This window comes from Echinops telfairi, unplaced genomic scaffold (assembly GCF_000313985.2).
Source record: "Echinops telfairi isolate 266 unplaced genomic scaffold, ASM31398v2 ScPeMD7_53;HRSCAF=182, whole genome shotgun sequence".
Lineage (NCBI taxonomy): Eukaryota > Metazoa > Chordata > Mammalia > Afrosoricida > Tenrecidae > Echinops > Echinops telfairi.
In genome coordinates, this window is record NW_022103951.1 from 9,770,353 (window position 1) to 9,793,114 (window position 22,762).

The 22,762-nt window shown below is 39.8% G+C and overlaps 1 protein-coding gene across 1 annotated transcript in view; it reads right to left on the reverse strand.

The window, feature by feature from the left end:
• The window catches only part of CDKL5 (cyclin dependent kinase like 5), a 194,305-nt gene extending 171,866 nt beyond the window's left edge, over positions 1-22,439 (reverse strand). The window contains exon 1 of the mRNA XM_004709935.2: positions 22,363-22,439. The gene's annotated coding sequence lies outside the window, so the exon portion shown is untranslated. The remainder of the gene's footprint in view (positions 1-22,362) is intronic.
• Positions 22,440-22,762: the final 323 nt, after the last annotated feature.

The following is a 22,762-nucleotide window of genomic DNA, read 5'->3' on the forward strand; positions in this document are numbered from 1 at the left end:
GATGGTAGCCCAGACTTGGCGCTCTAAAATGATGATTCAGACTCAAAAGATGTCCTCAATAAAGTTGAGGCCAGAGAAATGGAGCAAGGTAGCACAACCTGGAAGCCAAGTGACTTACATCCTCTACAGGCGAAAGAAATTATATTCATGACAAAAGAGCAGACAGAAAGTTTAAAAGAAGAAGCATATATGCTGGTGCTTATAGTTTTGAGGCAAATGAGGAAAGGATGTGAGGCTAGAGAGGTAGGTAGGTAGGTAGGTAGGTAGGTAAGTAGGTAGGTAGGTAGGTAGAAACCATATCCAAGAAGGCCATATCAAGAAAGTCAGACTTTCTCCTCACCTTTTGTTTTTCCTGTTTTCAAGGGAGCACCACTATAGTATTTCAAGCAGGTCAGAGATATGTTCAAATCACATCACACTGACAACAGTAGGTGATATATTTGAGTTGGGTAAGACCCAACTGTCTACCATGGGTACCTGGATAGATAGTAGAACCATTAACAGAGACGTTTTCTTTTCTTTTTCTTAATTAAGAAGGAGGTACAAGTTGAAGGGAAAAATGATGCATTTCATATTACACATTCTATGTGTAAGGTAGTTGTGAGATATTCACACAAGTTCGTGTAGATTTCCAGTAAGTTATTAAGAATGAATCTGAAGCTCGTTGGGAATCATCTGGGGAGGAAAAAGCAAACAAACATCTGTATATATGTGGAAATGAAACCCTAGGTATTATTGATATTTTGCAGAGACCATAACCCAGGTCAAAAGCAGTGTGTACAGTGAGTAGATCAAGAAGAATCCAGAAAGGATACAGGGAAAGAAGCATCAGAGCGGGACACAGAGAACAATGATGCCAAGGGAATGCACAGTTTCAATGACACGGTGATTAACAATGTCAGGTGTAACAGAAATATCAAATAAATTTGGGACTACGTGAGTACACTGGATTCAGTACATAAGAAGTCACAAGCAATCTTAGCACAAACTGTTTAAGCAGTAATAGGGGTGGGAAATAAGATATCAATAGTTTTAATCGTTTAAATAGTTTAAATTTAAATCGTTTAAATAGCTGGAGAAGTGAATGAGAAATGGAAAAAGGAAGTTCACATGAGAAGGGGAGATGGTTTGGTATGTAGGAGAAGCATGGACATGTGGTTCAGGTAAAGTTGTCTAGGATAAGAACTTCCAGAAAAAGAAAATGGGAAGTGAGAAACAAAGGAGTAAAAAAAAAAAGTTGAACAGGCAACTGCCTGAAATTCAAGTCCGATTCAGAAAGGGACTCAGAATGAGGGATATAATTCCTGATGTCAGCTGGATCTGGCGGAAAGCAAAGAAGAACAGAAAGTTTTGTGTTTTACGGACCATGCAAAGGCATTCAAGTGAGGATCATATCAAATTATGGATAACACTATGAAGAAAGGGAATTCCAGAACATAATTAATTCTGCTTATGCAGAATCTGTAAATAGACCAAGATGCAGTCATTCAAACAGAACAAGGGAATATTTCATGGTTCAAAATCTGGAAGGAAAAGTGTATGTCAGATTTTTGTCCTTTACCTCTACTTTTCAATCTGTGCACTGAGCATATATCCAAGAAGAGCTATATGAAGAAGAGCATGGTATCAAGATTGAAGGAAGGGTCATTAAAACTGGCAATATACAGCTAATACAGCCATGCTTGCTGAAAGTGAAGAGGACTTGAAGCACTTACTGATGAAGATCAAAGACTATAGCCTTTCGTGTGGATTATACCTTGTGGTAGTTACATAATCTGTTGTCATGTTGAGACTTAAGAGTGAAGAGGTGGAGTTTAGCCTGTCAATCAGGTCGCAGCTTCATGACCTTATTTGGAAGCGCTAAGGAAATAAATAGCTCGCTGGAGGCGGGACACAGGCTCACTCCCTGAGAGGCATGCTTGCTAACAAGACACATGGAGCTATGCTAGAGCCCTGGAGCTGAAGGAGCCAAGTGGAGACCCCTGCCAGCGCTGAGATTCCTCTACCACCACTGGATCCACAAGACTTCCCAACCACTGGCCTGTGATCTTCCTACATTCGTCATCATAGCATGTGTTTCATGAGTCCAAAGAGGAATTTAAAGATTACTATCGGACATATGGGTTAATATTGGACTTATGGACTTGATCTGGACTGGGCTGGGACGTTTTCTCAATATTTAATTGCTCTTGTATATAAAGCTCTTTTTTATGCACATACAAGTGTCTATGAATTTGTTTCTCTAGTCTACCCAGGCTAACACACACCTCAACATAAAGCAAAATGCCTCACAACTGAACCAATAAGCATTTTACAGTGAAATATTAGGGTTGTTAAGTATTTCATTTTACACAGATTCACATCAATGCCCGTGGAAGCAGCACTCAGGAAATCAAATTATTTGCATTGGGCAAATCTGCTCCAAAAGATCTCTTGGAAGGTCTTGATAAAGCAAAAATGTCACTTTGAAAACTATGGTGTGTCTGATACAAGCCACAGTATTTTCAACTGCCTCATATGCATGTGGAAGCTAGACAATGAATAAAGAAGACTGAAGAAGAATTGATATGATAAGAAGAATTGCCTTGAATAATGGTGTTGATGAAGAATATTAAATGTGCCATGGATTGCCGGAAGAACAACCAAATCTGTGTTAGAAGACGTACCACCAGGATTCTCCTTACACACTTTGGATATGACATCAGAAGGGACCAATTCCTGAAGAAGAACATCACACTTGGTAAAGGGTCAGTCAAAAGGACTTAGGCCCTGAAAGAGATGGAGTGACATAGTAGCTGAAATAATGGACTCAAACACAGTAATGATTGCAAGGACGGTGCAAGACCTAGCAGTGTTTCATTCTGATGGACACAGGATCAGTACGTTGGAACGAATCCATGGTACCTAATAACCTAACAACTGTCTATTAACCTACTAATTGTGGGTTTTCACCAAAACAAATCGACTGTATTTAAATCTTAGAATTTGTTCTCTTTAAAAGCTGGCTTTCAATTTTTATAATGCTGTTTTCTTGTCTTTCCTTTTAGCAAACAGTTTAAATATAGTTATGGCCAAGCCTCTATCCTTGGGATTGTTTTATTATCTATAGTTTTTTTAAGAGACCTCCTATTTGTCTTATCTCCCTCTCCAAGTTTTTTATTGTTTCTTTGCATGGTTTCCAATATTTGAAAAATTGCAGGACACTTCTTTGGATGGCTTTGCATTTGTCATTGATGGGAATCTTTGGGTTCATGCCTTCTGGAACAGATTGAGTGTACGTACCAAATAAAAGTGGAATAAATAAAAACAAATACACACCTACACATATCACAAAGAAATAGTAGAAACACCAAAAAAGGGAAAAGTCCTAAAAGTAGGCCAAGAGAAAATATAATTACCTTCAAAGAAATTACAACTGACCTGACTACAGACTTCTCATTAACAAACAAGACTTGCCAAAGCACAAGAGAATAACATTATCAAAGTACTGAAGGAAAACAATTATCAACCTACAATTCTGTACCCAGTTCAACAATCATTAAAGAGAAAGAACAAAATAGACACTTGCAGACATACCATAACCAAGAAAATTTACTATTAACGGGTCTTTGCTGAAAGAACTACTTAAGAACACTCTTTATAAAGAAGAAAACTGAATCCAGAAGGAAACGATGGAATGAGTAGGAAAGGCAAGCAAAGAAATTTGAAGAACATTTCGGTAGGTAAATACTGTTTTTCATGGGCTTCAGGTTGCCTAAAAGGATCCCTAGTGGTGCAATGGTTAAGTGCTCCACTGCTAACCAAATGGTTGCCAGTCCAAACCTTACAATCTTTTGATCTGCATCCCTAAAGATGATTGCTGTTAGGTGCAACAAATTGCAACTCATAGCAGAATGAAACACTGCCTAGTCCTGAACTATCCTCACAGTTGTTGGCTGAGCCCATATTGCAACCATTATGTCAATCTATCTTGTTAAGGGTCTTTCTCAGATTTGCACTGGCCAAATATGCTACAAAAGATCGCGTTAAGGTGTTAAAAAGCAAAGATGTCACTTTAAGGCTAAGGTGTACCTGAGCCAAATCATGGTATTTTCAATCACCTTATATGCAAGCAAAAGCTAGACAATAAGAAGAAAAAAATTTTAAATATGCCTTTGAATTATGGTGCTGGTGAAGAATATTAAATATGCCATGGCCTGTAGGAAGAGTGATCAACTTTGTGTTGGAAGAAGTGCAGCCAGCATGCTTAGAAGTGAGGATGGTGAGACAGTCTCGGGTACTTTGGACATATTATCAGGAGAGACCAGTCCCTGGAAGACATTAAGCTGGAAAGATTACACCCTAGGAAATCCTCTAGGGTAGTTCAACTCTGTCTCATGGGGTTGCTATGAGTCAAAATCTCCTTGCGGGCACACCTAACAACAACTAATGAGGCTTGAACAAAGCACAACTACAGCATAACATAAATAATGTTAACCTGGAAGAGAGGATGGAAGTTAAGAGGTTAAACCAATCTGAAATCGATGCCTTATGAAAGAGGAAAGAAATAACAATTAAGTTTGAAATTAGCTGAATGTACATGCTAAATTTTAAGAGTAACAATCTTATTCCCAGCACAAGGTAACTGGAAAAAACATCACTGCTCCCCTTACAACAAAAAAGAACTGGACTTATTGAACATTTAAAACGTTCTTTAAACACAGAGCAACCAACCAGCTCAAAAAAATTTCTCATGAGAAACAATGACTGCAGGGAGAAAAGAGACAACCATGAGCTCAAGTGAGGTAGACGGCTACTGGACACCAATAAGGGGGACTCCGTTAAAATAGATGACAAACTGGTGAAAGCCAAGAAACTAGTGAAAGCCTGGAAATGATGTAAAATTATTTGTGGGTCACAGAAATTGGGGAGTCCCCAAACTTCCACAGCATCTTTCTCCACCAGCCCTACAAGGCACTCACAAAGAAGCAGGAGCCTGAGAGACTGCCCTCTGTGATGTAAACATAAGGATAAGTAACTATTTCAGTATAGTCAAGAAACTCTCGTCCAGGTATTCTCCCATCTCCATAATATCAGAAAAGCCCTAATTGTTGGGAGATAAAACAACAAGCACATCTACTCCTGAGATACTAGTAAAAACACAACTGTGGGAGAAGCTGGACCCGCTTCTCGGATGAGAGAGGTAGAATTATACACTGAATAAACACAGTCTAAAATGAGACTTAATCAGAACAACAGAGATCATATCCTACCACCACTCACCATCTATAATCTAACCAATTTCCAAAACAATTAAAAGGAGACTACTGCTGTGAGAGGGACAGGGAAAGAATAAGAGCACAGTTGAAAGGGAAGAGGTGAAACTGAAAATGGAACAGGCACTGTTCTGGTAAACTAATTCTCACTCTAGTCACTTGAACACAGACCAACTACTAACTACTCAGATTCCTGCAGTAAAGGCTTACCAGAGGGGAGGAGACACCTATTTACGGATATAAAAATCACTTACCTTGATCTCTAATTTTCTACAAGTCAGATTTGCAACATAAAAATTACAAGAAAAATACAAAAGAAAAAACATCACTCAGAAAAGACAAAACGCTCAGAAGTATCAGATATAGAACCAAACAGATGTCAGTAATGTCTAGAAGAAGGTTTAAAATAACTATAAATAATATCCACCACTTGTCTGTCAGTGTGTCATACTGTGATGCTTCTGTGTCACCAGTATTTCAATACTAGCTATGGTAGTTATGTAATTGTCAATTTGAGAGGACTATGAGTGAAGGGGTGGAGGCTAGTCTGTCAATCAGATCATAGCCAATGAGGCTTCTGTGTAGGCATGGCCTTCTCCTGAGAATTCTGGGAAATCTGTTATTTCCTCCTTGGAGGTGGGAGACTCTCTGCTCACACCCTGGGAGACAGAGTAGCTAACAAGACACATGGACCCACCCTGATGCAGAGACCCCTGCCAGCACTGAGATGTTTCCAATGACACTGGATCTGAAGACGTTATACCCACTGGCCTGTGATCTTCTACATTCGGCATCATTGCATGTGTTTCCTGAGTCTGAAGAGGACTTTATAGATTGGTATCGGACATATGGGCTAATATCAAACTTATGGACTTGAGCTGAGATGTTTTCTCAATGTTCAATTGCTCTTGTATATAAATTTCTTTCTTTTGTTTTTCTAGTCTACCCAGACTAACACTCTACCAGATCTTACAGACTATGAAGATGTCTACTACTGAAGGATTTGCCACTGAAAACCTTATGAATAACAGCCAGTGGAGCACTGTCAGATACATGAGCCCTGTGGGCAGAAGGCACTCAAAATACAACTGAGGAACGTAGAGTCAACCATAATGATAAGGGTAGAGGACAACTTTCAGGACCTTCATTTGCTTATTTGCTGATTGGGGCATGACTTAAAATTAGAAGAAACAAGTACAAACATTTATTAAGAATAGGAATGTGGAATGGATGAAATATGAATCCAGAAAAGTTAGAAGTGATCATAAATGAAATTGAACACATAATGATTGATATCTTAAGCATTAGTGAACTGACATGGACTGGTATTGGCCATTTTGAATCATACAATCATATGATTTACTATGATAGGAATGACAAATTCAAGAGGAATATCAGCACATTCTTCATCAAAAAGAACATTTCAAGATATATCTTGAAGTGCAATGCCATCTGTAATAGGATAATATCTATATGCATACAAGGAAATCAGTTAATACAACTATTATTCAAATTTACACTCTAACCACTAAAGTTAATGATGAAGAAATTGAGCATATTGTTGTTGTCATCACCATCGTTGGGTGCCATTGATTCAATGTTGACCCATCGCCACCTTATGCACAACAGAACAAAACACTGCCCATTTCTGAGCAATTGACTCAGAAATGACTCGGGGGGAGTGAAAAAGACCCAAAAAACTTAACACTCAAGACCTGTGGAACAATATCAAAGGTTCTAACATACTAGTAAATGGATTCACAAAAAGAAAAGAGAAAAGAGGGCAGAGGAAATATTTGAAAAGATAATGAATGATAAATACCCAAATAAATATAAAATAGCAAAGCAAAAATCCCAAATGACCAGAGAATATAAAGAGAGATAAAATACTACCCATCATTTCGCACCTTCAATATTCAGGACTAAATTCTGTAAGCTCTGCTTTTGTCCCTACTTGAAAACCAAATATGTGTCACCACGAACACTACTAGTCCATTTATTCAACTACACATGATTGTGACCTGACAATTCTCACTTCTGTAAACAAATCTCACTCTGTGTAAATTCCTCGTGAATCTTGGGTCACAAAGCTGTATTCTAGATGGAAAAGATCCTGGGGATGTGAGTTTTCTTGTAAAGTAAGACCCCAAATATGGAACATTACTAAAATGTAGAGAAAATATTTAAGATACTGAACAATCTAAAATAATAAAAATCTACTCTTACTACAGCATGCTTTTAAAACCTCACTTTAACTAACCAGCTATTGTCGTAGATTATTTGTTAAATTCACTGCATCTGTAGAGGGTCATTTTTTTTTTTAATTTATATTGCATGTCTTGTGGAATTTTCTTTTTTTTTTAAATCATTTTATTAGGGGCTCATACTACTCTTATCACAATCCATACACACATCAATTGTGTAAAGCGCATTTGTACATTCATTGCCCTCATCATTCTCAAAACATTTTCTCTCCACTTAAACCCCCGGTATTAGGTTAGAGGGTCATTTTTTTTTTTGCTTTAAGTTTTATTTATTTTATTGATTTTTTTTGGACGTTACAACTATCATTTATTATTTATTGTATTATTTATGGCATCTAGAGGGTCATTTTTTAAAGGGGCTATATATTTTTTTATTTTGATATTTTTAAAAACTATTTTATTGGCACTTCATCCACATATCATAATTTAATAATTCTATAATATCCAGAAGAGTTGTACAATCATTACTATAATCAATTTTAGAATATTTCCTTCTTCCTTGTACTTATTGTTAGTGTAACTATTTTTTAATTGTGGCGAAAATGTACACAACAAAGCATTTTTCAATTTAGCAACTTCTACATGTATAATTCAGTGCCACTGATTATAATCTCCATGTTCTATAACCATTTTTGATATCCTTTTCCAAATTATTATACCACCATTAAAAAAAATTCAATGCCCCCCCCAAGCAAAAACTCTTCCTCCTTCACCCATGGTAACCATAGGTCAACTTTGGTTATAGAGGGTCTTTTTGTAAAGCAAATATTTGATTTCAACATAGTAACATATTTTAAATCACTTCCTGATCTGAAGGAGCACTACTAGTGCAGTAGGTTAAATGCTGGCCAGTTCAAACCCAACAACTGCTCCATAGGAGAAAGATGAAGCTGTCTACTCTGACAGTTATAGTCTCAGAAACCCTACTTGTCCTACAGGGTCACTATGAGTTCGAATTGATTCAGTGGCAGTGAGTTTGGGGGATATGTGTTGTAGCTAGTATTATTTACTAATTTATTTATTGTTTTCCTAGTCTGAGCGACACAAACAGTACTCTAGAAATATGTAAAACCATATGGTAAATAAACATCTTCACAGAATGTCCGTTTTGCTAAAAGGCAAGTATTGTACAATACAGATATACTCAAATATACATATGAATTTACCAGTCATCATGAGTATTATAGAACATACCATTTCAATGACTTAATGCAATAAATCATGAAAAATCTCAAGAGAAATATCACTCTTGTAGTTGTCAACTGTGACCTCCCCTTCATCTGCCCTAAGGTAAATGTTGGCAGAAAAAGCTTCAGGAGCTCTAAAGGGAGTCACTAGGACCTATTCATATACCAACAAGGATCTAGTTGAAACACAGTGATGCCCTAGACAAATAAGTAGACACAGAAAAACCATGTCTATAGTAGAAGCCTGAAATCGAAGCCACTGAATGAGGAAGAAAGTGTCATGAGGAGACAGGGGGAGAAAGCGGGCACCTTTCATAAGAGAATGAGTTATCATCCATTTTCTATATGCCAGGCAATGTGCTAGATGCTGAGGATACAAAGTCAATATTTCACACCTCCACAGAGCTAACACCTGGGTCACCAGAAGTCAAAATTGACGCAGCAGCAACTAACAACAACAAGAGCTTACAGTAGAAAACACACATCATCTGATTACCCTCTTTTTCCAAGGCATGTTCTTATTTCACCATCATTTATCTGTCAGTTTGCCATACTGTGGTGGCTTTTGCGTTGCTATGATCTTGTAAACTATGCCTCCAGTATTTCAAATACCAGCAAGGTCACCTAGGGTAGATAAATTTCAATAGACCGTCCAGACTAAGACAGACTAGGAAGAAAGGCCTGGTGATCTACTTCCAAAAATCAACAACCTTATGGAACACAAGTCATTAGCAGACATCAAATGCTGAGGGAAGACATCACCTTTGGTGAAGTAGAAGGACAGAAAAGGAAGAGAGACCCCTGGTCAATAATGTTCTTGAACATACCAGTGATCATGAGGATGATAGCCAACTGGGCAACATTTCACATTTCATTCTGCTGCCGTAGGTCAGAGTCCACGCAACAGCAGCCATCTATAGCTATCTCTATCCCTAACTCCTGGCTTAAGTGCCTGCTTTATATATTCTCAGATAAAAGTTAAAATGCACCAGGAAAAAGGTCAAAAGAACGCCATAAAGAAAGAAAATTAAGATCCTAGCCTGTAGCTAACGTATAATCATCAAATCAAGGTATGCACCACATAAATCCACATTATTCCTTACAATTCTCCTAGCTTGTTATGCCCATTATGCAATTCATGTCTCTTCATACACCTTCTACCTGAAATCCCCTGCCCTCCACCTGATAATCTGGTCTCTTGTAAAACTCTTCACAAACACTCAGAATCATTTCCTTTCCAGTCCTTTCCAATCTCTGTCAAGTGCACCTCCTTAGGACTAGAGTGAAACACCGTGTTTCTCTCTAAAAGTGCATATCGCTCTGTACTTTAGTCATTGTTTTCTTCCTCTTCTGTTAGTTATGAACTCCATAAGGACAGAACAACCCTATTTCTCTTCATATCCCATTGCCTCCCATGACGCAGACAACCTTTTAGTTGCCTGAATAACAGACTCCAAGATGCTCAAACCATCACCCTATCACAAGGTCAGGCAAAGAAAGGCAATTAGGATGTTCCTTTACCAACCCTAAACTAGGAACAGTCTCTCAAGGATGAATGCTAGAGTAACCATGAACACAAAAGCCTCAATTTCAAATGCTAAAATCTGAAAAGAGGCAACTCTTTTAAAGTGAATGCTCTTGGGCCACAGAGAAAGTGGGGGGGGGGGAGTTATGACAAAAAACACTGCAAACTTTTCAAGTTGCCATCAGCAGGCCCAGAAATGATGAAGGCAATACGGAAAGCATATAGAGCAGGCAGAGAAGAGTGCCTGCCAAAAAGGCCAAGAACTTGGGTCAAAAGTGAGATAAATCAAAGGCTGCATCAAAATATACCTTTCAAAGGAAATGAGGGTTTTTGTTTGTTTGTTTTTGGAGGAGGTGATGCTACAGTTGTTTGGGGGATGGAACAGCAAAGAATTAATAATGAATAGAGCTAAATTGTTAGGAAACTTGTTATAAAATGAAATCATATTCCTATATAAGGTTAAGAGAATGGTGAAGGACTAAAAAAGGAGAAAAGGAACTTTTAGAAAATTAAAAAGCAATTTCGATTTTTTTAAGTACCATCAAAGAAGCAGTCGCAAAACTTTTAATGATATGAGAGAAGTACATCACACCCCTGCTTCAAACCTTTAATGGGTTCCCAGGTGGCAGGGCAAATTCAAAATGGCAGCAGATGGCAGGCCCCTACCTGCTCCTGCTTTATCACTTCCTTACTCCTTTACTTCCCAGGCAGTTTAAGACTTCTTTCAGTTCTCGAAAAGGTTCCCCCACCCCCACAACAACAACAAAAACCCTCCTCTATCTCCTATTCCTTCTACCTGGAAAACTTATTGTCCCGACATATTCTCATCCTTCAGGTCTACGCTTCCATAAGATGGTCTATCTTATGCCTTCCCCACAGGCAGATTTCTCCACTTTTACCAGATTATATACCCCAATAGCCCTGTAACTCTCTACATCCCTCTCAAGAATGCAAACTCTGACAACAAGGACGATCTGCACTGCATATGTCACTCTACCCAGCCTCTGGCACTGTCTGGTACACAGTATAGACACACACTCAATTAGTATTTGCTAAATAGGTAAATAGAAAATCCCAAGGGTACAGGACAGGTTATTTTATTTAAAAAATAACTTATTAAGTATGAAGAACCAATTTATACAAAATTAGTTTTTTAATTGTTAAAGTGAACAAAATGTAGCAATGGAAATCAACCTTTTTCTTTTCTTTTGTACTGCTAATCATAAATGTTAGTGATAATATTACTAATAATAATTTCAATAATTACTACAATTAAAATTATTAAGTCGCATAACACTGTCAAAACCGGGTGGGGTGTGTTTGGGTGTTTGTGCAAATTCTAGGATATGTCACACCTGAACCAGCTCTATAATCTCCAGAGGGTTCTACTTATCAGGAAATGTCTTGGCCAATGTCCAGATAATGGGGCAAATCTAAGTCAGTAAGTTATTCTTGAATTATTACTTATCACTACTTTTATATGCCATATGTACCTTATGTGAGTATCTGTGTGTGTTTAATTTTATCATTATAATGACATCACAGTGCCAAGAAGCTCATCTTTAGGCATCATACAAAATCTCAATTGAGATCCTATCTAAATTTATAGCTTAACTAAAAGAATTTAAGGCAGTTTTTAAAAACCAAAAATATAATGTATTCATCCCATAGGTTTTGATCATTTCTATTACCAAAGTTGTTCTTACTATCAAAATGAGTGTTTTCTTATCAGTCAAAAAAGTTACATTGTCAGAAAGGACTTTTTATATTACTATTTGATATCAGGCATCTCTCTTAGTTTTCCAAACTAACACCAGAATCATACAACCATAGCTGCTACACGGTTCAAAAACAAAAAAACACTGAGATACTGATTTAAAACCAATTATGATTAAACTTAGAGTAAACTTTTAAGACCAGAGTTTGTGTGTATAACCCGTGTGCTATTAAAATCCAGACACAAGCTACCACACACAAAGTTATTGATTTACCTGTTTGAGATTTGTAAGGGTTGCTTTGCATATAAAAATGTTCATCTAAAAGGAGTGGAAGATACAATTTCCAAAACATTTTACTTCCAACCAAAATCATTCTAAATGCATACCTCCAAAGAAGTAAGAAAGGGTGCCCAAATGCTATCCTATCATCAGTACTCATCTTTACACACACAGTACCGAGCAAAGGAGACCATAGCAAGTAGTGGAGGTCTGCCTGTGCTGTACAACTCTACCTACTCAAAGTACCCAAGTTGGCTTACTTCCCAGCCCAGCATAGTGGATAGAAAGGAAGAAAACGATGCAACCATGGGAAAAGCAGCCACACTGCCTTGCACACTAACTGCTTCTACATCCCACAACAGTCAACGCAAAGCAAAAAAAAAAAAAGACAATGTTTGTAAACCTAAACTGGTAAAGCATACTCTATGGCATGCATAGTAGACATGACTCTGCCAAAGGTAATTAGAGCTCCAAGAGAATATACAGTGTTTATTGGCTTAAAATCATGAAAACCAATTATGTTACCCATGGTCTTAAATCATAAAGTAACTTTTTTCTTGCATAAAATATCTAATTCTTTTACTTTGATTTCATTTTCCTGCATTTTGAACCTATCACTAAGACATTTGTGTTTTATGCCAAAATAAACTTGAGAGGATAAGAACAAGCTAATTTATACCATTGGCAGTACTGAATTTTAAATTGTGCTGTATATTATGCTTAGGCACAAACTTTTGAAAAGGCAAAATGTTCTGAGAATTAAGATCTGCATGATTTCGTTTATCAGTGTCTGATGATAAAGGGGTCTAAGTGGACTGCAAATAGGCAAGAGATATCTGTCCAGGGTGATGGTAATGTTCTAAAACTGGGTAGTAGTGAAGGTTACAAAATCCTGAAAATTACAAAAAAAAAACAACCATGGACTATGCACTTTAAATGGTTGGGTTTTGTATGTGAATGAAGCTGTTAAATAAAAATGACTGGTTTATGGGTCAGATAGAGACTGGTGGAACCCTCAAGACTATATGGTCTGCTGTCACCTTACAGGTATGGAAATGAACTCACCTTAATGGCTCTATTTTCAACCAAACAATAAACAGGTCTATAAAAGGAACAGTATCACTAGTGAAGTAGTAGTACTCCTTAGACTAATCAACCAGTTAGATCATTTACCAAAGAACAACATTCAGAAGGGTTAGGAAAGAAGGAGGAACAGACACAGGAAACACAGGGAAGCAGTGGGATTCATGGTTCTACATTATGGGAATTATGATCAATAACAGAATGTGTATGAATTGTTGAATGAAAAAACTGATATGTTCTGTAAACATTCACTCAGTTCACAATAAAAATCATTTTAAGAAAATAAAGCTGTTAAAATGCACATGAAAAAACTTTACTTTCTAAAGAAATCACCAAAAAAGGTTGCTTATGGCCTGTGTAGAGCAGCTGTTCTGCTTTGTCCAAGATGACCTGGGCCCATGAGGTTCTCTATTCATCCATCCGTGGACGCCTGGTGGTATAGTGGGTTATGCATCGGGCTCCTAACCACGAGGTTAGTATGTGGAGTTCGAAATCACCAGCTACTCTTAGAGAGAAAGATGAGGCTTAATACACAGGTAAAGAGTTACAGTCTCAGAAACCCATAGGGACAGTTCTACCCTGTTCCATTGGGTTGCTATGTCAGTGAATTTTGTAACTTTAAGAAGAATGTGATTTTCCTCAATTATAGAAAAAGAGGTTAACTTTTTTTCTCCCAAACACAGTCCCCTCTACGTGTTCCTTTAGCCTAATAATAGGTCTTACTTTAAATAATAATATTCTCAAGTGGCTTTTCAAGAAGCAAAAACGTCGATTCTTGGAATAGAAAATTTTTCATCAGGGTCCAACTTCTAAGAAGAGATAAAGTATCTCTGCAGGCTTCATCCCTAGATTTTATTTCACTGAAGTCTTTACACTTACTGAAGAGATAGCTATATGAAATTGTAATGGCTGCCAATTTATTTCAAGAGTACATCTAAAGCACAAAATTGAATTCAAGGAGTACCCTCATAGTCTTTATTACTGTAGCAAATTTAATCAAAGGCAGTCAAAAGTAGTAATGGCACATATAGACACAACTACCAAGTGGTTAATTAGAAGCAGAGACCTCATTTAGGGGTATAAATGATTATGAACAACCTTCATTTATGAAACAGCAGTACTAATTAGAAAAGTCTGTGCTTCCGGTTGTCCTATCCAATAGCACTTTGCCCCATCCAGCTGCACCTGACTCCAGAATCCCAGGTGATTAGAGGCCAGAGCAGCCCTGTGAACTCCAGGAGGCATGTTTGGACCTTCAGGACCACCCCAGGGCATGAAGCTCAAAATATGTCTGGGGAATCCTGTTCAGAAAGGGAAGCCAACAACATGGCTCTGAAGAGCACAGGTTCAGGTCAGACCGGTTTGAACTGAAATTTGGCCTCTGCTGATTACTAGCAAGGTAGCCTGGGCAGATTAAAAAATACCTAGCTCACAGAGATATTAGTGAGAATATATGTGTGGAAATAAACCATTTATCACAGTATCTGGTATTCAGTAAGGCTCAATAAATAGAAGATTACAATTTCTTGAAGACTGCCCAAGACCAATTCCAAAATTTATCTTGATTAGATCTCATACAAAAATACTTCTAAGGAATGTTTAATTCATTGTTGACAATTGATCTTAAAGACCTGAATGGACTAGGTAGGCCTTTCCTAACAAGTGGTTTTCTGTTAAATTCCCAAATCTGAACAGTCTAAATGTTATCAGTCTCTGCAGGTCAAAGGTTGCTATCCCTCAGTTTTCCTACCTGCTGGCAACCTTGCACCTAAATCCCTATCTCAGTATTGAGAAGTGTACAAACTACAGTGAGAAATGATACCAGATCTTTGAGTAATTCAGACATTCGTGAAATGCTGTATATAAAGAAATATTCTAAAGATGGTCAACATTTAAAATTCAAACACTGAAATTGTACGTCGTCAACAAAAGAGTTCTAGTGTTGCGATTAAGAATGAAAGCTAATTGAGAAAACTGGAAGTTTTAAACCTAATCTTTTAACTGCTGATGTTCATAAGTTGAAATATTTTATCCAACTGAAATCATCATCATCAGATGATAAAGAACTTTTGGGATTCTACCTACTCATTTATCAGGAATTTAATGCTGCCAAAATAATTGACCCTGCAAGAATATTCAACTTTTGAATCTAAAGTTGTCCAATTCTGAGTATGCTGCCTTTTGTACCCAGACACCAACTTAACCTAACAACTTTTTCTATTCTTGTACCAACAGTAAGGGTTATCTAGAGGATTTCCCCTCATATTTTAAAGCTATGCATGTGAATTTGTTCTTAAATGCCCCATTTTTTTTTTTGCACCACTAGGGCTCCTGGTCCAGGATAGAACACAGGACTGCTGGATCCTCCTCACCGCCCCACCCCAAGCTCTATTCCAGGAGAGGAAGAAAAGAGTCCTGAAGTTCTGTTAGGTGGTCATGATGAGGTCTACAAAAAATCTGGTCTCTGTGAGTCAGAACAGACCCACACGTTGGCAAAGTGATTACCTGTTAGTCTGTGATTCGCAAGCTCAGCAGTTCAAAACTACCAGCCATTCCTGGGGAGAAAATGAGGATTTCTACTCCGGTAAACAGTTACTGTCTTGGAAAGTTAAGGGGCAGTTCTGCCCTGTCCTTGAGGGTCGGCATGGCTTGAGGGCAGTGAGTTTGGCTTTTTGGTTTGCTTGTGGATCAGAAAGGAGGTCTGGTTATGAGGTGGCTGCGTGTTGGGCTGTCAACTGTAAGGACTGCATCACCAGCCACTCCCAGGAGAAAGATGAGAATTTCTACTCCTGTAAAGGGATGCTTCCTCCGCACCACTATCATGACCCCGGTTCTGCCTTCGCCCTATTATTTTTTTATACTTTTATTGGGGGCTCTTACATCTCTTATCACAATCCATACATTCCTCCAATGTGTTGAGTACATTTGCACATATGCCGCCATCATCATTTTCAAAGTATTCTCTTCCCACTTGAGCCCAATATCAGCTCATCATTTCTTCCCCCCTCCCTCCCCAGCCCACCCTCCCTCCTCACGAACCTTGATAAGTTATATATTATTTTCCCATAAATACCCCATTATTAACTGACATCAACTTGTTAAATGAAAAAAGTGCTATCATCCCACTAAATGCCAAAAAATAAAGTAATATGCGAGCATACCTTCAAATATCTAGAAGAAATAAAAAAGAGAGCCAACAAAAGTATCAAAATGGAGGGGAAAGAAGAGGAAATTCTAACAGGCTAAAGAAAACTTACTTTCCCTGCTTATTTTACATATCTTCTATAGCCAATTTCTCAGACATAACTGAATTTTTTATTACAAAGTAGATTAAATGTAAGTCCCAAAGAGAGGTTAACTTCCTGCAACAAAAGCCACTGTCATTTCCAACAATGCAGCTAGTGTTGAAAGAACCTCACATAGATTCTTGGACACAGTGCTGGAGAAAGGATGGGGCATGGGGAGGAGCCATGTTTAAAGGAATCCCTCCACTGCTGAATTTCAGTTTGTAATAATAATAATACTGCACCCACAAAGTAGTGATACCACATAGAATCTGGTTCTTGTTAAATAAGAATGAAGCTCATGCAACTTATTTGGAACTTGTAAGAATATATATCTGATTCGCAATCAGTCGACCTCCTATTGTTCATCTATGTGAGATGGCCCTGCAAGCTCTTTCCATGGAAGCCATTCCTTTTAAAGCCCCAGGGAATACTGTAGATGCCACATTCTGGTTTAAATAACTCCAAGAAAAATGACAATAAAAATAATGGCAGATTTAATCCCGGGAACTTGTTTAAGTAAAATTTTTAAATCTGCAATAGAACAATTTTTTAAAATTTCACCACAAGCTCCTAAATCATGAGTAAGGAAAAAAAATCAATTATCTTTAGACAATGGCATTTATATATATATTTAATATATCCAGTTTAGTTTTGTTTTTAGATTTAGGTTTAGGAAATATGCTAAATAAAGGTAGAATACTAAACTAATACCCTCTCTCCCCATATACACATACAGAAACATACACACAAGAGGGAGACGGACTTCAAAAAGTTCAGCAAAATATGGAATTAAAAGAGAATTAAAAAATTCATAAATTGACATATATATTTGCATCCAGTTCCTTTTTTCACCAATTATGCTAAAAATTCAATTCAGAAAAAATTGTTACCCTCTCTAATTGAGGATTTTACAACGGCTCTTACATAAATGGTAGATTATTTAAGTTAAATGATTAACTCTATTTGGCATGCCTCTTTTGGAGATCTATTATTTAATACAGTCAAATGGAATTTCTTTTCTTTCTAATTAGGCTTCCTTGTACTTGTGAAATGCTCAGTATACACTGTGCTGGAAGCTTTAGTTCTACAGCTTTCTCTTCTGGCTCCTTCCCCTCTCACTTCACTCCTCCCCAGGCCCCCAGTAAAAAAAAAAATCCTTCCCTAATGTTCTCTTCTCTTCTCTGCCTTTGTCAACAGAAACACCCACTGGTGGTGTCAAACTGGTAATAACTGCTGCAGGCCTCCTTACTCCTGCTCTAGTGTCAGTGCCAAAAATACTCAAACCTAAAATAGTCCTTTAATATCGATCAGAATGAAAAGGCTTGCTAGGTACTCAATTATCATATTCTCGAAAAAAAGGTCACTCCTAAAAATGATTATTAGCCATAATTGGGTAGTTAAATAAGGTTATACTACCCCACACCCTTTCATCACTCAACACACAGGAACAAGTAAACCTAGTTTGATAGGCTAGATCATGAATGTTATAACCCTAGTATCAATGCCTGTGGGTATAATCTCATTTGAGAAGGACCTGCTTTTGTTCTGAGACAGGATTAGTGTGGGGAGTGTCTTGATATGATCTCTTTAGAGATATAAAAGAGATTAAACAAGCAAGTGGAAAAAAGAGACCAGGTAAGATGGATGCCCCAGACACATGGAGATCTCCAAGGATCCAGGAAGTGGAAGTGGAAGAGACAAGAGTCTTCTTCCAGAGCCAACAAAGAGAAAACCCTCCACTAGAACTAGTGCTCTGAATTAGGATTAATAGACTCCTAAACTGAAAAAAAATTTGTTTGTTAAAGCCACCCACATGTGTTATTTCTGTTACAACAGCACTTGACTAAAACACAAGGAACAAATTCATCTTGGAACAAGTACACTCAGAATGCTCCTTAGAAGGGAAGATAATAAGACATCATATCACGTATTTTGAACATGTTATAAGGAAGGACCAAACCCTAGGAAAGGTCATTATGCTTGGTAAAGCAGAGCATCATCGAAAAAGAGTAAGACTCTCAAGGAGATGGATTGACACAGCAGCTGCAACAATGGACTCCAATAGAACAACAGTGGTGAGGATGGTGCAGGGCCAGGTGGTGTTTTCTTTCTGTTGTCCATAGAGCTGCTATTAGCCAAAGCTGACTCAATGGCACCTAAGAACAATGAAAACAGAATTTGGTGCTGAGAAGTCAGGGTGTTGCTGTTACAGATACCCCAAATGGGGAAGCAGTTTGGGAATCAGGTAATGGATAGAGGCTGGAGGAGTTATAAAGTGCCAACAGTAGAAGCCTAATTTGCCTTGAAGAGATGATTGGGGGAATTCTAATGAGGGCTCTGAAGAAAGTTAGGAGAGCAATAGAGAAAGTCCCTATCATCTTAGAAAATACATATATGATGCCAGTATGAGAATGTTACTAGAAATGTACACATGAATTTTGCTTCTAGGGAGGCTTTAAAAGAAAACGGTGAATATGTGGTTGGACAATAGAGGAACACTGATGCTTTTTATGCCAGGGAAAAGAACTTAAGTAAATTATGTTTAAAAGTTTAGTGGGTCACAAAACAACAACAACAAAAAGTTTGGTGGAAGGCAGAGCTTGTTAAGTGGTGGATATATATATATATATATATATATATATACACACATACACACACACATATATATATATATATATACACACACACACACACTCACACACATATATATACACACACACACATATCTGGCTGGTGCAATTTCTAAACAAAATATTCTAGGGTCTCACAGTTTCTCCTTGCCGTTTATAACAAGATTCGGGAGGAAAGAGATGGACTGCAAAATGAACTGTACAAAATGAGAACAGAACGTAAAGATTTGGGATTTTTTTGTAGTACAAACTAAGATCATCTGTATTAGAACGTTCACCAAGGATGTGGCTACACAATCTTTTGTGAAAGAGATTAAGCCTGTGACTCATGGATCTAACCAACTCAAACCCCCCCCCCCAAAAAAAAATACCTTCACTGGAAACTCTAGAGCAAAAAACCCATCAGTATAGACCGAAGGGGACAGAGAAATGACTAAAGGAAAGAAGGTTGTTTGCCTCTTTCTACAGACAGGAAACAAGCCAAATGAGTTCTATCTGTTGTCCTCCAAGAAAGGGAAAGGACCATCCCTGAAGCAGCTGGGAGATGGGAAGAACTGTTGGAAGGAGCACTGGAAGCAGGACCTTTTTTATTTCAAAGGGCTAGGCCCCAACATCCAGGATCTAAAAGGGCTACAAGCCTCCTAGGTTTCAAAAAATGAGATTTTCCGTATCTCCCCACAACTTGGTTCTGGAGTATGGAGCTGCTGTTAAGATAAGCCCCCCGGGGGATGGGGCTATCACCCAAACTGAGGCAGGCAGGGATGCCAGACCCAAGGGAAAGAACTAGACCAGCTAGGGAGAAAGGCTGTGGCCATCACACAGATGGAAATATGGAGAAATAACAGAGTCACCTAAACCCAAGGGAAGAGTGCTACCATCCCAGAGGGCCTGAAAGGCAGGATTGAAGCCCAGAGCTGAGGGGCTAACACCCAGAGTCTAGAAGGCGGGGCCAGCACCGTGTCTAGAGACTCACTGCCCAGATGGTAAAACCCAACTCACAGTCTACCTGTCAATTCTGAAGACTGGAAGCAGATAGCCTCATCTTTCTTGGGTGGAGCAAATGGTGGGTTCAAACCACGGGAGTATTTTCAAGGCTTGAGAGTTAATGTGTAATTTGTTCTGCTGGATTTTGGACTCACTAGGTGCGTGTTAGTCCTTTCTCTTCATTTCCTCCCGTTTATAAAGGAAAATATCTAACTTGTACCTAATTCCACTAATGCCTGTTGGAAACAGATAACTTATGTTCTAGATTTCACAGGCTCGCAAATAAAGAGGAATTCTGCCTCTAGGTGGAATTTGTTTAAAGTCTCACCTATGTTTGATTTAGATGATGCCAAATATGAAACTTTGGACTTAAGAGTTGATTTAAGATTTGGGGGGATAAAGTAGTAGGGTGAATATATTGTGCATGTGGGGTGGGGTTGGGGGGCAAAGGGTAGAATATCATGATTGAATTGGGGGAGGAAGTAGCAAAAACAATTGGTTGCAAATCCTAACCCCTATGCCAGTGGTTAATCCTATTTGGGAAAATGGTCGTCTTTGTTATGGTAATGAGAAGAGGTTAGTGTTGGGTGAGCCTTGGGTCAATCCTAACCAGAGACCAGGTTAGGATATCAGCCAACATAGGGAGCTCACCAAGGAACCAAGAAGCCCCAGAAATAAGAACCTTCCTCCAGAGCCAACAGAGTGAGAAACCCTTCCCCTAGCGCCTGCACCCTGGTTGTGGACTTCTAGTCTCCTCAACTGTGGGGAAATAAACATGCTTGTTAAAGCCACCCACTTGTGGTATTTCTGTTATTGGAGCCCTAGAAAACTAAAACGCCTAGCCTCTTGCATTTTACGAATATTTTAAAACCCTTCAAATAATTTTTTTTTAATTTGCATCTAAATGTCATTCACAGATCACGCCGAACAGCCTCAGTAACGATGTCTTTTTTTGGTAAACCTGCAGCAATAAAGGAACAAGCCGGAAACGTTCCTGCAGATGTTCCCTAAAATGATCATCCCGTTCTATACATATTTATGCCTCCCGTCTCTGTCAAAGCTCTCAAATTAATTGGTGCCATCTTTCACATTACCTACATAACCATTACGTTCAAACAAATCGCATTGAGATGCACGGGAAGAAATTATTCTGTGTCAACAATACTTTCTGAAATCAGCTTACATTTCAGTTCATTAAAATAGATTGTGTTAACAGCATACTGATCTGCAACTATTTAAATAACAGCCTCCATGGAGCCTCACTGTAGCGGGAGCTTCTAAGGTCAGGCATCTGTGCTTTTAACACTCAAGTGAAGCAAATGCAAAAAAACCTTCAAGGACGACCTGCCTGTGCACTGAAAAATGTGCAGGTTATCCCGTCCCTTCCCCCTTCCCAACGTGGGCACAAAACGTATCAATGGGAGAAGGACCTGTTCATTCTGGGAGATGGTTCCGAAGCCCAGGATTTCGTTTCTAAAAAGGTCCAAAGGCTAGGAAGGTCTGAGGGGTGGTGGTGGCGATTTCTGCATCTCCCCACTAAGTCGGTCCTGAACTTCACAGCAACGCGTGAAAACTTGTTCAGGGAAGGCTGGGGGAGCTGCGGGGTGGGCAGCAGGGTCGCTGGACCACCCCGGGTGCACAGGCAGCCAAGGTCAGTGGGGCCAGGGCCGCGGCTGGCAGTCCCTGATGGGGCCCCGGGCGTCCTCGGACTTCAGGCGGGTACCCCGGCCCGCAGGTCTTCCCTCGGGGCTGTCCGGAAGGGGCTTTCCTGGAAGCAAGCAAGCCTGGAGGCGCTGGCGCCTCCGGGACGACAGGGCGGGGACGCCGCAGACCCGCCGCTGAGGGGAGCCCCACGGGGCGGCTAGACCTCCGCCCGCCGCACGCCCTCCGCTCGCTTCACACCCAAACCCGGCCCGGCCCGGCCCCGCTCCGGGGAAGCCCTCCCCACGAGGACAGCAGGTGAGGAGGCGCCGCTCGGGGCTGGGGCGTCCTCGCCTCATGGGCCCCCTTCTGGGGGACAAGCACCGTCGCCCACTCTCGCAACCGCCGGGGGACCGGATGGGTCCCGTCGCTCCGGAGAAGCTGAGTAGGTTTGGGGCCATAAGGGGGCAAGGAGGCTTGGGCGGACGGGTGGCGGCAGGACTACTCACCCCACTGTGGACCTCACTTGCAGCCGGGAATCCCTCAGCTCCAGAGACCTCTGTCGCCGCTTTACCTTCCACAGCAGCAGCGACAACTAATCGAAACCTCCGCCCCCGCCCTCCCCGAACCCGGCTGGGGTGGGGGGCGTAAATGCGCAGCCTAATTTGCTAACTGCCCCGCCCCGGCCGAGCCCCTCAGGCCAATGGAGAGGCTCCCCAGGCCCTGTCAGTTCCCGCCTCTGCGCCCACCCTCTGCTGGGAAGAGCCAATAAGGAGAGAACGCTCGTTCTGGAGCCCGGGCTCGCGCGCCCCGCCCTCGCCGCGCGTGCCCAAGTCTCGGAAGCCTAAGACTGCGGGTGCGTTCCCAGTACAAACTGGGCTGCGCGCGCGCGCGCGCGCGCGCGGCGCC